This window comes from Anser anser, assembly GCF_964211835.1.
Source record: "Anser anser genome assembly, chromosome: 2".
Classification (NCBI taxonomy): Eukaryota; Metazoa; Chordata; class Aves; order Anseriformes; family Anatidae; genus Anser; species Anser anser.
In genome coordinates, this window is record NC_139721.1 from 100,897,808 (window position 1) to 100,910,711 (window position 12,904).

Sequence of the window (12,904 nt, forward strand, 5' to 3'; positions counted from 1 at the left end):
AAATTCCATTGTAAGACTTTACAGTAATTGTTAAGAGCAAGATTCTTCTCCTCTCCCTGCAGCCCTCTACAAGTTCAACTTTTGAGTAGAAATTCGACTCTGTTTAGACAAATGCATGGAAGCACTCTCCTCCTAAGACAAATGACAGCAATTACCTATGGCCTACATGAAATGGAATTTAGAGCTATCATTTTAAGGTAGATAAAGTTTGTAATGATGAATCAAAGCCATCAGCGAGAAAAGCGAGCAGGAGGATTGAAGCAAAAGTTTAACAAGGTAGATGCTGCTTAGCGCCTGAAAGGCCAGAGGCTGGAAAGGGGAGAAGGAGAAGAGGTTGGAATGCATATCAAATGATGCTGTGGTATCTTGTTCAACCAGCCTGGGTCAGGCAGATGGCCACAATGAATATTTAAAGACGTGGCAGATGAATTGTAATGGAAGCAGAAGTGATGCTGGTGTCATTGTGAAACCATACCAAGATCACTAAAGACCATCACTTCAGAGGTTTTACATTTTCTTATAATGTATTTCTCCTGTCCCACCTAACTGCATCACAACATCACTTTGATGCCATAATTTTTACACTGGCGATCCATCACATGCAGGACATTTACACTGCTACATTCATAAAATCCAGATGTACACCCCTTGTGAGGCATTCATAGAAGCATTCCCAATATTGTACTGTAGTATCTTAATAAATCAGGCCATACACTTTATGACTCTGCTGGAACATTTGTCATGAGAGGAACATATTAGGAATAGTCATTTATTAATCCTAAGAGATGCTGTGCACCGCAGAGCAAGGAAAGGCAGCTGCCCAAGAGCTGACATAACTTCCAAACAGACAACAACAAAAGGCAGCAAGCAGAACAACACTGTTTTTTCCTACACCTACAGAGATCCTTCTAAAGTGCATAATTAACTTCATTAGGAAAATCTTCTTACTAGTCTTTGCTAATTCATCTGCCTGGCGAGAAATTGAAAAGGTGAACTATCACAAGGAGTTTATATTAGCAAGCCAGAATTGTGTGAATTTGGTCTGATTCAAAATTTATTGAGGGCAATGACACTCTTTCAACCGTATTGTATGAGCTATGTGTCAAAGTCCATAATCCAGGAAGGTTTTTGAGTAATGTGCAGATGAGGGCACAGTACACATGGTGATAATGGCTAGTGGTGGGAATATCCTTAGTGCATAATACTCAGTATCAGGTAACAAAGGAGGGATTGCTAATGACAGAATAAGCTAGAGAAAAACAGGTCCACCTTGCAACAAGCCATTTGATCTTAAAAGAGCATATTATATGTTCATCAATGCTAGGAGCTAAAACTGCCAAAGTTGGAAGCATCATTTAAGGGAGGATCTGTCTGGTGTGATGCTGGAGGATCAGGATGTTTGGGCATCTGGCTTCATTCCAAGTTTTACTAAGCATCAAAAAATATAAAATAAAAGTAAGACTCTGGAAACAAGTATCATGCCTGTACTATGTATTTTTTCCTCACATATTCCTGCTTCACTTACAAAGTTAAAAAGCGATTAAATGACAAATAGGTTTATAAGCATCTCAAAATGCATCACATAAAAGATGTCTAACTAGAACATTTTTCCTTTGACTTTTTTTTTTCCTCCAAGATGCTCTTTAAAAACGCAAGTGAGACTGGTTTAGTTTGCAAAGCAGGATTATTTCCCCAGCCTGGCACAGTACTTACCAGCAGCTCGTGTCTTTTGCCGCCATAAAGAAGCAATCTTATAAACAGATTAACGCAACATTAGGAGGAGGTTCTGAAGCTGGTTATGCACCAGCCTCTTGCTTCTTAAAATATACATCTGAGAACAAACAACCAGAATATGTGTTAAATAAGATAGTGCCATTTTTTTGCTGTTGTCATTTATAGTTTATTTAGCCTTAAATGCTGTATTGCAAAGAATGATGACTGTTTGAGTGTAATTAAAATTGTCGCAGTGATTTTAACTATCACTGCGCTGAGGCTCTGCTTTTATAATTCTTGCTTTACACAGTTGATCCAAACGGAGTCCAAAATAACAGAAAATTGTAGAGATAAATTTGAACACGAGGGATAGTATCTGTAAAAGCCAAATTAACAATGTTATCACATACAGAGTAAGACTACTCTTACCTTTTTGTTCATAAATGCCATGAAAAATCTGCCAGAGCAAGTTTCCATGCAATTCAGGTGTTGTTATCCAGTTCTCACAGATTAAGATCACAACCACAGAACAGCACTCACCTGGACTGGCCTTATGGGTCAGACCAGCCCTGAACCATCCCCACTCACTGTGCTTCGATTCACACCCCAGAGCAACCACAGTGTGCAAAGTGCATTCCTTTTGAATGAAACTAAACCCAAAAACCTGCTCCCAGAGCTGATCTTGTTTGCTGCAGTTGCCTGCGGGTGCATAACCCCTTGGATCAAACTAGGCTTTGTCTGGAGCAAATAATCATCCATAATGTAGACAGTGAAACCTCAGCACTAGTTGCTTTGCTCCACAGCCTGGCTCCTCTTGCACCGTGCTGCTTGCTGGTGCCATCATAGAGATCACTTCTATGTTTTTCAGAACCAATAAACCATTTGGGAATGTGAATTTGTTCTGCTTCAGTCTAGTAAGATTGCACCAAGTCCAGCACACGAGACAGAGATTTTGCTTTCACCACAGGAAGGTTTTGTGTTGGTTGGTTGGTGCTGTTGTTTTTTTATGGTTTTTATCGCATGATAGAAAGCATCACAACACATAAAAGGAAGTTACAAAGAATTATGTTCACTTCTTTGCAAAAACCTTGTGAAAAGGACATAAGGAAACCTATAGACTGGCTCAACATGGTGCACCTTCTCAAGGATTTGTTTATTTTAGCCCATAAAATAATCTCATTTGCATTTACAAGGTCATCTTCACTTTTATGCATGTGGTCATTGTCATTGTGGTGCCCAGCATTTTCAGTTATGAATTTTCTCCTTTGCTGTCCTTCTAAAACCTCACCATCTGCCATTCAGTGAGATTTACTGGCCATCTGAAAAGAAGTAGGAGTTGAACCATCACCTTCTCTGATGGTACAGGCTTCTGCTGTGCCACTCAGTAGCACGAGCAGCTTAAAGTGTTGCAGCGTGACTTTCTCAGTGATAGATTTTGGCTGAGTAAAAGCAGTTGTTCTACTTGCTTTCCTGCCAATGTCCCTTTTAAGAAAAATTAATAACAGCAGAGCAATGACTGCTGCCTCTGAAGGACTGTGAAGCTCCCTCCCTGTAAGGCACCTCCTCTCACCATGCCAAATCCCAAGCAGCAGCCAGCCAGCAATCTGCTACCATGAGGTGCAGAGGAAGGGGAGAAAAGAGAGGAACCCTGGGACAAGCCCATGCTTGAGAGAAAGAAGGATCCAGATTTTCTATGTGGAACAAATGAAATAAGGATGCCATTTCACTTCTTTATGTTTACAGCAGGACTGCTGGATTGTTTCACTGGCTCCTTCACCCGTCCCAGCCTGTGCCGAATGAAGCAGATCAAGTGGTGAGCTGGGGCACATCTCCCGTAAGTGAGCTGCCACCACAGCAGGTGGGACAGCACCTGACATTAGGGGGAGGACAAGGGATCCTGTTACAGTGTGTTGATGCAGAACCTGACAGAGAAAGGCACAAACACGGGTTTTCTGCTGCCACACCAAGCTGCCCTCAGCAGCTCCCGCAGTGCGAACCCAGCGGGCTCCACGGCTGGACACAGGGCACTCGCCCACAGGAGAAATCGCTTCTGCAAAACATTTTAACTGGCTTGAGAGCAGCTTCAAAATAGATTTGCCACCTCAGAATGGATTTGAGTAGAAAAATATCATCTCTTTCATTATTCTGGAGACCTCTTCCTCCCATTGCAGGGATCATGTGAAAAATGACTGTCTACCTGATCAACAAGCAACAGAAGAGGAGATTCAGTGAGGACGGAATGAACCTTTGCATGGAGCCATTTTAATCCCAGCATTATTGCTTTGTGAAACCTGTTAAAGTTAGCGGAAATTTTCTGCAGGAAAAAGCAGTGGTAGAGGAACACTATAAAATAATAAAATAAAATAATAATAATAATAATTAATAATAATGTCACAGTTCGAGGAAGTAAATGCTGTAGCTATCTCCTGTCCACACCAAGATCAGCTGCACAGCTCAACCTTTTCTGGAACAACTGTTTTTGTGTTGGGGAAGAAGCAAAAGAAAATAAAAGGCATTCACAAGCTTGGTAAAGTCTTTAATGGCAACATCTATTGGCCCTTACATGCAGACTTTCAGGAGACCTGTAGGATGTGGTACTGCTTGGACATACATAAAACTAGATTGAAAAGACCTCCAGACAACATCCTAGTCCTGTAGGGAGTAATTCTTCAGTGTCAGAAAGAAGGATTAAGTGATTTAATGTTTCTTCATCTCTAAATTGCTGTAAGTTTTGGTAAAGAAATATTTTGGTCACAGACATACTATTTTTGAAAGATGCTTCCCATATCTCACAAAATGCCATTAAAAATAGGGAAGACTTTGCCTTTTGTTTCCTTTTCCTTCGTAAGCTAACAACTTACCACACTGAATCAGGTCCACGAAGCCTTGTTAAAATGTATTTCAGCCTTTTGAGATGGAAGCAATGGGTACTGGGATTTCCTGTAGAACTCAGCAAGTGGAGACACCAAAGAAATGTGCACTTTTTTCCTAATGCACTATACTTTTCCTAGTAATTCCCACATGCTGCTTGCCTTTTGGCTGCCACCATCTGTTGGGGTGACATTTTTATAGAAATGTAGTGGCTCCTGGGTCTCTCTTCTCAGTGATGATAGCTAATTTAAAATCCGTCATTGCCTTTGAATTGCTATTTTTTCTCTTTTGTTAATGAGATTAAGTGACAATTGAATAAAATCTTGCCCAGTCAATAGACAAGATACTTTAGGACGTGTCCTCAGTCAACTTTCTCTTTTGATTCTGGAAACTTTTATGTGTTTAGCAAATATGTTTTTCTCCCTTTCCATCCCTTCACCACACCATCAATAATTAGGTTGAACAGCCTGAGTCCCAGTGCTTATCCCCATGGAATTTTACTAGCAATTATTCCTTCCTTGTTATCAAACTCCGTGTCTCATTTTAAATGGATATAAATCTTCTAAAGCAAACTTTTGCTTCTTGTTTCCAGGTTGATATTTTTCTTTCTCTCTCTCTCTCTTTAAAGCATCTGCAGAAGGACTTCAACATGAGTTTTTGTCTGTTTGTACGTGTAAAAACACTTCTGAACATCTGAATAAGTTACTGACAAGTCCATCAGGTCCTTCCAGAAACTCAGATAAATGTGAGGGATACCTTCCATCTCCATAATCCATGCTCACTTTTCCCCAGTATGTGATATAAAATAGGTATGTTCATGTCTCTCTTTTTAATAGTGTTTCTATTGATATCTCCACTGAATGGCCTGTATTTCTATGGATTTGTCTTGGACATTTTTAGAAAATGTTAGCAGCATATTTACTACTTTTCATTCCTCTTATAGTACTTATAACAGAGCTTACATACAACAGTTAATCATGTAGCAATATCCTGTCTTCAGATCCATCAGAATTTTAGGTGAATGCTACTGATGCATGTGGTTTGATACTATCTAATGATTTTTTTTTCCTACATTTTCTATAAACAGTTTAATTTCATAAGTTTCCTTGTTAAAAAAGGCTCCACTCTAGGTTTTCCTTTAGCACTTTCATAATAAATACATCTTCTAGGAACTCATTTGCTTTTCCTGCTGGGGTCTGTCTTTGCTGAAATCATTTTTTGCTTTTTTTTTTTTAAATTTAATTCAGGTGGCCATATCCCTCTGTAGCTTACCGACGAAGTCTTTAGCATTAGCTTTGAGTTTCAGCATGTTGCCTCTGTTTGACTCTTTTGGCCTATATTATTGTGGCTGGATACGAACTGCCAGAATGCCATGTTCTTCTTCCATTTTCCTTGACACATCTTGCATTTTTTGAAGGAAATCTGTTTATATCTAAGCAGGCTCTTCCCTCTGCTGCTTATCAAAGTTTGCTTTGGGAAGGGGAAATGCTTTTAAAAGTCCGCAATGATGAATTTAGCATTTTTCATACCACTCATAAGCACTTTACTGCTTTTAATTTGCTGCTTTTATTTTATTTTTTAAAGTTTTTTTTTTTTCTCTCTCTTTAAAGAATTAACCTTTTATTTGACTGATTACTCTTTTGCTGCTGTGTCTTACAAGGATATTGACTTTGATCCTATTTAGAACTCTCTTATTGAGTGGCTTTTCAGTTGCAGCATTCAGGTTCTCTGCAGTTCCCAGGGCAAAAATCAAGGACTGCTTCCCCTTTTGTGCTCTCTGATTAGGTGCTTTGAGAGTTAGTCATTTGCAGCACTGAAAATGTATTTTTCTCATGATGCCTAATCCTGACTTTCACAGTCAACCTGGGAATGGCTGAAGTCTGAAGACACTGAAGACATTGTTATTGCTCCTCCTGTTCTGCTTGACTCCTTACTCTCCATGCTACCATAGTAATATTTTGCTTTATATGTAGGCATAAAATTTCAAGCCATTAATGACTGTATTACCTGTTGACGGTATTTATTTATTTATCTCCTTTGATTCTATTTTTTCCCTAACATATAGTGTCTGTCCTTCCCTCACAAGGTTTTCTCTGATATTTTTACAGAATTTGAACCTTGGTATCAAGGTGTCTTATCAATACCTTCTTCTCAGCAAATCCTCAAACAAAAGCCTGGACTAGATGACTACAGAGATCACTTTCAAACAGCACTTCTACGATACACGGTATGTTTTCCTCTGAATTTTATGTACCCTGATTACAAGTTTGGGGGTTTCCTTTTGTTATTTTTTTTTCTTACAGTTTCTCAAATATATTAAAATCTGTCTTTTTGCTTTATTGAAAATATAATTTTTGTAATTTTATATTTGGAGTCTTCTGGGCAAAGAGTAACCAACTTCCTTGTTAGTCTTTGGTTCAAAACACCGCTAACTTATTTCAGTGCCAGGAACTTCATTTCATACTGGTTTAGGTGGAACCCACTTCATTATAACCTTAAATCCCCTTTCACCATGTTATTTTCTTGAATATATTTTGGGACTCTGCCTTTCTATGTTTCATGCTTCAGCGACTGGGAATATTTCAGAAGTGTTACCATGAGGATTTTAATTTCATCTTTTAACACTTAACTGTTTTGTATTCTTAGCCCATTTTAGGTTATTTCTCTTACGTGATCATGTGCTGACAACAGTTACTATGAATATTCTTGAGACAATGCATCCACAATCACAATGGTCAAAATAAAAAAGTGTTGGTTCCTCCCCTCAAAAAGAAATTTGCTTTAGACCAGAATTAAATGATAAGCACATCACACTAGAAATCTGTGGCCAGTTTGAGTTTTTATTTGCTGGGATTCAACCCCAGCAAAATATATAAAACCATCTCCTGTCTCCTGCCACTGCATGAATAGTCATGCAGCCCATTCAGGAACATAGTTCGATTCAATTCAACATAAAATCTGGTTGCAGTCACGAAAGAACAGCCTGCAGTGGAGCACAAAAGGAGAGAGGAAGGATTCAATATCCAGAAAAATCTCTTTAAGAAAGCCTGATGATTTAATTTCTTTACCTAACCTCACTGTGCAACAAAACTAGATTTTCATTCTTCAGATCCAACAGCATTTGCCTTTCCAGTATAACACTGCAATGCAGCATATGGAAAGAAGTGTGTAAAAACAACTATAACCATCAATATACTCATATTTCACAGGAGCAGCTGATGGTATAACCTCTTCAAATGCGCTTATAATTTTGTTTTAATGTGGTTTGGAAGTACACATTATTAATTAAAATGGTTTCCACTGTTTCCTAGAATGGTAAATGACACTTATAAACCTCTAATGCCATGAATCCTATAGATGACCACGAAGCTCTACTATTAAAGTAATTTTGTACTAAATGCATCTGGGCAGTTAAAGACTATCAAAACCTGCTCAAAAAGAAAAGCTCCAGATCAAATCAATTTTATGGTGTTTATTCATAATACAAACTAGCAAGAAGGAGAATGCACATCCAGGCTGCCTTTTTTTCAGTCTTTTAAAGGTGACCGGGTCCTATCATGAGAAGTAAACCGAAGAGAACATCAGTGAATAAAATGCACCCTATAAAAACAGAACTTTCATTAACCTCTAAAACAGCTGCAGGGGATTTTGTATATGCTGATCACCTCTGATCTCTGACCCCTAGCATATGTGTTACACCTTGCTTTATGCATAGCTCACCAAAACAACTGTTTTTTTAAATGAAATCAGTACCTAAACCTCTATAGCGATCCTGCTAAAGGAACAAATTTTCTTCCTCCCTCCTCCAAAAAAGTGCCTGCCATTATTTTCCTCTTTCTACCATATGCAAAGTGTTTTTATTCATTCCTCTGTATTAGTTTGAGTCCAGCCTCATCTGTCAGTGAAAACCTGACAGTTAGTGAAAAGTCTCAGTAGTGAAAAGGTATTAAATATGCTTTTTAAGATCTGATACAAGATGAACAACTTCAGACCAGCCTGGCACAGTTCCATAGTACAGACAATGGAGGACGTGAGGATTTCCACTGCAATTCCCAGTCACTGAGAGCTACAAGGGCAGTTGTTGGCTATGCAAGTGAGCAAGACAAGAGCAGCAGCTTCCTGTGGAAGAAAAAGGCAGCAAAGGAAGATCTGCTGCCAGAAACATGCTCAAATGCAATGTATTTTTACCAAAGCTAAGTAAGCTGGCACTGTTTCAGTGAATAAAGATTGTAAAGACTGAATAACATTTCTGTCAAGTGCAGGTGCTTAGGAACATCTGCCCTTTCCTTGGGAACCATGATCTAACCCTGTGGTTATTTATACTGTTTTCGTCTCTGGACTGGACTGCAGTGTTATAAAATTCCCAAGCACAAGCCTTCAGCATGAAGAAATCACTCTTGATTATCTTTTAACAGTCATGACAATCAGAAGAGGTAACTGAAGGCTGGAAGAAAGCAAATGTCACTTTTTGAGGCCCTGGTCTTCATTTTAACTGATCCCCTGGGATACCATCATCTGTAGGAAGGGCAGAACATAGAATCTGGGGAACTGCAGGCTCATCAGCATTACCTTAGTCCCTGAGTGGATCAATGAATTATGGAAACCATTTCCAGACACATGAAGGTGAAGAAGGTGATCAGGAACAGTCAGCATGGATTTACAAAGGGAAAATCATGCTTTACCAAACTTACTGCCTTCCACAATGAGGCAACTAGCTCAGTAGATGAGTGGAAAACAGAAAATATTGTTTATCTTGACTTTAGCAATGCTTTTGAGGCTGTCTACTGTAACATCCTCATAAGTAAGCTGATGAAGAGGAAGTTGAGTAAGTTTTCAGGTAGACTGAAAACTGTTTTCAGGTAGACTGAAAACTGGCTGAACAGCCAGGCCCAGACGGTTGTGATCAGCAGCACAAAGTCCAGATGGCAAGTCACTAGTGGTGTACTCCAGGGGTCAATTAACTCCACTCTGTTTAACTAAAGATCTCAATTACTTTGCAGAAATTCCAGATGGGGACTCCTAATAGGTGGTGATGGACCCTGCAAAGTGCTTCAGTGATGCTTGTGCTAGCATGTGCGAAGAGCTCCTGTTCAACAGATCCTGCAGAGTAAAAACACTATTGTCAACTGCACCTTTCAGTGCTACTACTTTACTGTGTGCAAGGCGTGGTATTATATGTGGACAGTTGCTCATTTCTAAAAACATTTCCCCTCAATCTGATTAAAAAAAAAAAAAAGCCCACCACAACTGTTTATTGTGGTCTCGTCCTTCGCTACCACCAGAAACAAAGAAATCTGCATCTGATGTGATCTGGAATACACCATGCATCTAGTATCTTGCAAAATGCCACTCTGCAGCCATCACACACCAAGACATCATCAATCACCAAGACCTCATCAATCTCACTGGACTTAAATCCTATTGGGACCGCACTAAAATCAAGGGGAAAAGAAACTACCATTCAACTGTCCCCTGCAGCTCCTGCCACTTTCTAGCCCTTAATTAATCTAGAACATCTCTACCTCTGCCAGCTCCTCCAGGCTGCAGGGGAACTGACCTCCACTTGGCAGGTTTCTGACTCCTGCTGCTGCAGCACCACAACTGGTCACGAACACAACTCAGCAGTAGAAGCCACTGGCACCTTGTCCATTCAGATTGCAAACTCCTGGGGGAAAGAAAGTCACAGCCTGAACACATAAAGGTCTCTAAGACCTGCTCTGTTGCAAAAGCTTATTATGATCCCCCTGGGATTTAATTTAAGACTAAATTTAGGCTGTTTCCACCATGACTTACTGCCTTCTCTTAGAACTTCTCATACATCCTGCTTTCCTGTGTGTTTGATACCTCAGACACTTCAGATGTCCTCTTTTCAGCATAATTTAATATTTGATTATAGTAAAAGAAAGCATGTGTTGTCTTGAAGAAGAGAAAACTATCATCTAGGGATTTCTCTAATGCCAAGACAAAATTAATCTTTCATGGCACAGTGGAGTAAAAATTCAGTCCCAAAAGCAGGTAATTAAAGAGTTATTCCCTAGATGTGAGAATGACTCCTTAGAAAGAGAAACTTAGAAGTTTTGTTTAAATTGTTCTGAGAGTACAGCAACTGATTTAGAGCTAGTATTTGGTGAAAACCTGCTTGGGGTAGAAGTTCTAGAGAGGAAGAGAATGATGTTGTGTCTAGTATTTGTAAACACGGGTAAAAGTAATGCTGCACAGATATGAAGTCAGAAGTGCACCCCACAACAGGAAAGAGAGAAAAGTCTTCTCAATGAGGCTTTCCTCAGATAAAGGCCCTCATTCAGCATTAGGCAAGAACTTTCTTGCAAGTTTATTTCAAACTACTATCAAATGACACATGCAAGGACTGATCCAACCAACCTGCCAAGATGACACGGTATTTTCCAAGGCGACTGAGACATATAAAACTTGAATGCTAAATCACAGCAGATCAGAAATGGGAAGACTCTAGCTCAATAACCATTAACTTTCAGGTGGAAAGTGAATAAAGTTCCAAAGATGAAAACTTGATAAGCCAGCCTGTGCAGTCTATACAGAGTATTGACAGTGATTACCCACCTATCAGCCAAAATTTAGAAAAAGATGTTGCAACAATCTCCTACTAAAAACATTAGTTACAAAACATTGCAGACAAGTGGATATTTCTTGTTCTTTGCTTTATAGTAGTACTTGACAATTCTGCAGTCAAGCCAGTAGCAGCAACTGTCCACGAATTTCAAATAGGTTTTTCAATTAGGAACACGATGTGGATCTAAAAACATAGAAACAACTCATTCTGTGTTGCTCTGTCTCAGTAACACAAGACAATTCCTTCATTCCTGTGCCTCAGCACTCAGCTGCTGCCCTTAGCAGACCAGGTTAACTTGTCCAACTTTTGTCCTTTTGCCACCGTAGCCAAAGGAGCAGCACGTGACTTCCCTCTTGCATATTGACAGAGTTATGCATAAGGTTAAAGCCTGAAGGGTCTACCTAGGGCATACAAAAAGCACCGTTACCCAAGGGCCATATATGTCTTTAATTTTGAGCGTGGAATAGAAAAGCCTAGGCAGGCCAGAAATGGCAGCTACAAAACCATCAGTTTTTGATGTGACACCAGAGTTGCTGCGAAGCAATAGCTGCAGAAACCTGTCCTGCTGCTGCTGTACAGCTAAGCACTCTGCACATGCTCCAGTTCTGCGGTGAAACACTACTCCTACTAAATTCAGTGGTAAAACTTGCCTAAAATGCTCAGCTCCCCAGCCCTCCAAAGCGTTAAGCATCTGTCAGAGACCTAACAACCTATTCCTGTTCCTGCACAGGAGACCCCCTGCCTTCAGGTTCCCCAGAGGAGAGCGCCTGTCAGGTGCAGCTGGAGGACACACGGACATACCTTGTATGTGGCATGACTCCTCAAAGGATTAACTGACCCACTGACACACGTAATGCAGGACAGCAGGTTCTTGCCCATGCACCAAGCACAGCCGATTCAGTACATCGATGTTCAAGGAGCTGCTTCAAGCCCACTGAGACATAGCTTCCAGCCTGCAAACACAGCTGTAGTAGGAGATGCAAAAACCAATCATGCATCTCAACATCAGTAAGTCCCAAAAGATCTGCAGAGGTTGTCCCAGTCCCTTTCAGACACTGTCAGCCATAAAAGAACACCCAATAAACACCCAAACAGAGAACATTTGTGAGTAACAGCCACCCCTCACCTGGGACTGACAAAACTTCAGCATGGCCTAACATTGACACCAAACCTATCACACATGCCTATTGTGGGTTTCAAAACAATAAATTGTTTTGATTTAAAAATAAATAATCCTAAGACTCATTATGACTTTTGTCTCATGGATAGGGCAGATGAATACATTCCTACTTGGCCCATCACATACCATTGCAGTTACAATTGGTCACAACTGAAGAAATCATACAGAACAGATCAGTGAAGAAAAAACAATAAAAATCCCTCGTTAAATTTACCTTAGGTTTACCTCAGTTTGAAGCACAAGCACTGTGATAAATGGATTGACATCTTAAATAAGCTCTGGTGAAACTGGGTAGGTACTATTCTGTGCTTTCCTGAAGGGTTATGCAACTTTACGGTTACTTATTAGGCAGAACTGTTCTCCAGAAGAAAAGCTCTTGGGTAGCTGAATATTTTAGACTCCAGCCTCAGACTTTTTCTATGATGTGAATGTTTCTCAGGAAGAAAAGTGAATCAAAGTCTGGACTGTGTGCTTCTTGCTGAAAGCTTAAATAGGGGATTTGGAATTCAAGAACATGAAAAGGGTAGTCCCTGAAGCCCAAACGAAAGAAA

General features: G+C 39.8%; 1 long non-coding RNA gene across 1 annotated transcript in view; it reads left to right on the forward strand.

Moving 5' to 3' along the window:
• The window catches only part of LOC310893748, a 50,853-nt gene extending 38,435 nt beyond the window's left edge, over positions 1–12,418 (forward strand). Inside the window, exons 3-4 of the long non-coding RNA XR_014579263.1 lie at positions 6,693–6,811; positions 9,585–12,418. This is a non-coding gene — a long non-coding RNA (uncharacterized lncRNA). The remainder of the gene's footprint in view (positions 1–6,692; positions 6,812–9,584) is intronic.
• The last annotated feature ends 486 nt before the right edge of the window (positions 12,419–12,904 follow it).